The following is a 4,524-nucleotide window of genomic DNA, read 5'->3' on the forward strand; positions in this document are numbered from 1 at the left end:
ATATGCATGTGCCCTCCAGTGCCCAAAAGTTTGCAAACACTTAGAACAGTGATGAGATGTTGTGCTCTACTGATCCCAAATACATGCTTTCTCTCCCATTTTAGGACCCCGCTTGGCAGAGAAAAGAAAAGCATTAGGTTGCTGAATTCTAATGCTTTGCTTACAGGTATGAGAAATACAGTAAATGCTGGTTCTGACAGAACTCCACAAACAATAAAATGAACGAACTACCTAATGTTTTATCTGTCTTTCAGTTATTCCGATGGGATAGTTCCAAGAGGTTTTAAGATAAAATGTAAAGCCTCAAAACAGCTGGAGAAAGAAAGTCCCATAGTCATTTTCCCTAAAATAGAATATGGATAGAATTTTGGAAAATGTTTGCAAACTTCCCTTATGTATAGAATTTTGGAAAATGTGTACAACCACAATTCCTTGCTGTTAATTAGTAATACTAGCTATTCTTCATAGGCCTCTCACGTCCACGGTGAGTTCTTATCAGAATGATTCATTGGCCACATAGGAGGGAAGGTGGCTATTCAGATTTGAGCTTTATTCAGTAAACTGACCCCCACCCCCACCTACCAAGCAACCTGGTACATTATTCCAACTTGATAGCTTAACTTGAACCATGCAAATTTGTCAATATTCTCCTATTTTTGAACCACCAAAACAACAACTCTGATTTAACTCAGAAGTTCCTGCAGTTCCCGTACACCTCTGTACCTTTGCACATATTTTTTTGCCCAGGTAGAATGCTGCTTGAGTTTCAGGGTTGCTGTAACAAAGTTCCACAACTGTGTGGCTTAGAACAACAGAAATATTGCCAGGAGCTCTGGAGGCCAGAAGTCCAAAATCCCAGTATTAGCAGGACCGGGCTCCCTCTGAAGGTGCTAGGAAGGATCTGTTCCACTTCTCCCTTCAGGCTTCTGGTACATTCTTGGCTTGTGGCAGCACAACTCCAGTCTTCACATGGGACTCTCCCTGTGTGGGTGAGTGTGTCCAAATGGCCCCTTTCTATAAGATCACCAGTCATACTGGACTGGGGGCCCGTCCTCCTCTAGCATGACCCCTCTCAATCAATTACATCTGCAAGGACCTACTTCCAAATAAAGTCACATGCTGAGGTCTGGGGGTTAGAACGTCAACACGGGAATTTGGGGGACCATCGCTTAAACTGTAACGTATGCCTTCCTGCCCTTCCCCCAGGCCTTTCCCTTTGGGAATTGGCTTACCCCAGACAAACCTTATTTCCTATAGACAATTTTCCCTATGGCTTCTTCTCCCACCCACCACGCACAGTGCCCCTCACCCGGCTGCCAATGATACTCTTAGCTCATTGTATTAAGGCAGTCTCTCTGCCAGTGTGTCTCCCCCAGGTGATTATGAGCTCCAACGAGACAGAGAACATCTGTTGTTCATCTTTGCATTGTCCTCCAAGCCCAGCAAGTAGAAAGTGCTCCAAAGAGCTCTGGATGACTTCATGAACAAAGAAATGAAAGAACTGCACCACCAAAAGCCGCCCTGCAGCTGATCCAGGCATGGATCTGTACTTTGGACGTGTCTTGTTCATAGCAACTGTTGGTCAAGGTGCCTTCCTTTGCAGGAAGACATTAGTACAGATGGAATGGGAGAATTAAAATCGTGGGCATGGTATTTGCCATATCCTGCGCTCATTACTCTTCTCAACCATATAGTGCTGCGCTATCATCATCCACGTTTTACAGGGGAGTCATCAGAGGCACAAAGCTAAGGGACGCTGCTAAGGTCCAACAGCCTGTGCCCTCTCTGCTGTTTCACTTGAGTGGTTTGGAACAGCAGCCTCAGAGCCTTTCTCATTCCCCAAGGCTATTCCTCGAGTGTGCTTCCAGCTATTCTGTCCTGACACGTTCATGAAGCTGAGACACTGCCTCTTATAGGAGCACAGCTGGCTGGGGAGCCCTCCCACTCCGAGCCTCTCACCGCCAGCTCCATCCTGACCTCCACACCTCACAGGGCTCAGGGTGACCCCGGCTGCTTTGTCTGGACTGTGGCGGCTCCACCCATTTCCTATTGTGACCTGGGCAGTCAGGCTGGGCTGTGAGCTAGCGGGTGAAGAGAGTGAAGCCCCAACCCCCCTGCCCCCGATGGGTTCTGGGGCAGTCGGAGGAATTACTTCTGCTGGGTCACTGGATTAGGGTCTATTTCAATCCACTATGACCTCATCTTAATTTAACTAATTATATCTGCCAAGACTCTATTTCCAAATGAGGTCACATTCTGAGGTCGTGGGTGGACATGAATTTTGGGACGATACTATTCAACCCAGTCCAGATTGTCTGTAAGATCTTTTAAGAACAAGTCCTCTGTAACCAAAGGGAGGCAATGAGGGACAGTGGTCAGGGGTGCAGGCTCTGAAGTCAGACGACCCAGTCTCCCTCCTGACTCCCCTACTCGAACTGCCTGTGTGACCTCGGCAAGAGATGCCCCCCATGCCTGTGCCTTTTCAGATTTCCTCATCTATAACAGGGGAATAGTAAGAGTTCCTACCTTTTGGGGCTGTTGCAAGAATTCAGTGAGGTAATGCACATGAAGCACTGAGCGAATGGGTAATAGGAGATGCTATATAGACTGTTGTCTGCATCACTCTCTTTCACTCCCATCCAGTTCTCAATAGCATACGCACGGCTGCCACAAATACACAGAAGTATTGGGAATTAGCTCTGCGAGACAGGCCTCTTTCAGATAAGAAAAACGAGGATCAGAGAAGCTGAAAGTCGGTCCTTGCTGAGTCCTTGCTGAGGACACCCCAGCAACGTGAATTACAGGCCCAGAATTCTAACGAAGGCACCCCGCCTTCTGAGATTAGAACCACTTCTGTGTTCCAGGAAAAACCTACTCTAGTCGTGCCCAGATCTGCCTGGTCTAAAAACCACAAAAACAGCAGGAGTTACCACTGAGTCAATGCTTGCCATGCATAAAGACCTGGATTTAGCTGTTTCCTTCCATTCACAGAGCTGTCCTCCAGGAGAGATGTAACTTTTACCATCCATGTAAAAACTGAGCCTTAAACTGCTTAAGAAACTGTTCAGATTCATTCAACTGAATATTCACGCTGGAGTTTGAATGAAGGTCTATGTGGCTTCAGAAATTTAAGATCCAAACCGTACCACTGCTGTACCTGACATCCTTTGTGCAGCTCCCTCATCTTCGGAAAAACAATTATAATTCTTCATTTTAAAGCAAGGTCGTGTGACTTTCCAGTGACTTCAGGGCATTTGGTAAAGAACAGCTTTGTTCAAAGTAAGTTGATGAACACAGCAATTTCTTCATAATAGCAATTTGGTTAAAAACATAAAATAAACCCATATCCAGCTTTGGCAAGGGAGTTATTTGTTTTAATGTTTTGTATTTGGACTTACAACACATCGAGTGGTGATTTTTTTCAACGTTTTGTGTGTCACTTAACATTTTTGAAAATAAAGCCTTATAAGCTGTGAAACAATATGAAATCCTGATCCTATCTCTGTAAAATCTGATGGGTGCACATTGATAGACAAGGGTGTGGAAAGTTACATCTGAAGGTGGCAATAGGAGTTGCCTCTGCATGGGTGGAATTAGAAGGATTGTTGATTTCATTTATTTATTTGAATACATGATAAAGGAAGTTCAAGTAGTAAGATGGCTGCACAGCGAAGAGGAAGCTCACCTCTTACACTCGTTCTCAGTCCACTCGCCAAAGGCAGTTATATGGATATGTATTCTTCCGGAAATATTCCTTTCATACACAATCGTGTATAAAATCGTGTATGGAAAAAAAAGTCTGCTCATCGTGTAGTGTGTGTTTACATATAAATGCACTGATTTATGTAGTTATGGGTATTCTTCATGGTCTTTTTCCATATCTGAGTTTTCCAGCTTTTTATCATTATACATTTCTTTTTATTTTCTTTTACTTTAAGTTCTGGGATAAACGTGCAGGTTTGTTACATAGGTATACATGTGCCCTGGTGGTCTGCTGCACCACCAACCTGTCGTCTAGGTTTTAAGCCCAGCATGCATTAGGAATCTGTATGAATGTTCTCCCTCCCGTTGGCCCCCACTCCCTCCCCAACAGGCCCTGGTGTGCGATGTAAACATATGGGACTCTTCACGAATGTGCACGTCATCCTTGCACAGGAGCCACGCTAATCTTCTGTGTTGTTCCAGGGTTAGGATATTGCCGAAGTGAGCACTATACATTAATTTTTTTTTTTTTTTCTTTTTTGAGACGGAGTCTCGCTCTGTCACCCAGGCTGGAGTGCAATGGCCGGATCTCAGCTCACTGCAAGCTCCACCTCCCGGGTTTACGCCATTCTCCTGCCTCAGCCTCCCGAGTAGCTGGGACTACAGGCGCCCGCCACCTCGCCCAGCTAGTTTTTTTTGTATTTTTTAGTAGAGACGGGGTTTCACCGTGTTAGCCAGGATGGTCTCGATTTCCTGACCTCGTGATCCACCTGTCTTGGCCTCCCAAAGTGCTGGGATTATAGGCTTGAGCCACTGCGCCCG

The 4,524-nt window shown here is 45.4% G+C and overlaps 1 pseudogene; it reads right to left on the minus strand.

Moving 5' to 3' along the window:
• Nucleotides 1-4,110: 4,110 nt before the first annotated feature.
• LOC111551401 lies at nucleotides 4,111-4,210 on the minus strand (annotated as a pseudogene).
• Between the last annotated feature and the right edge of the window lie 314 nt (nucleotides 4,211-4,524).

The sequence above is a fragment of the Piliocolobus tephrosceles genome, chromosome 7 (genome assembly GCF_002776525.5).
Source record: "Piliocolobus tephrosceles isolate RC106 chromosome 7, ASM277652v3, whole genome shotgun sequence".
Classification (NCBI taxonomy): Eukaryota; Metazoa; Chordata; class Mammalia; order Primates; family Cercopithecidae; genus Piliocolobus; species Piliocolobus tephrosceles.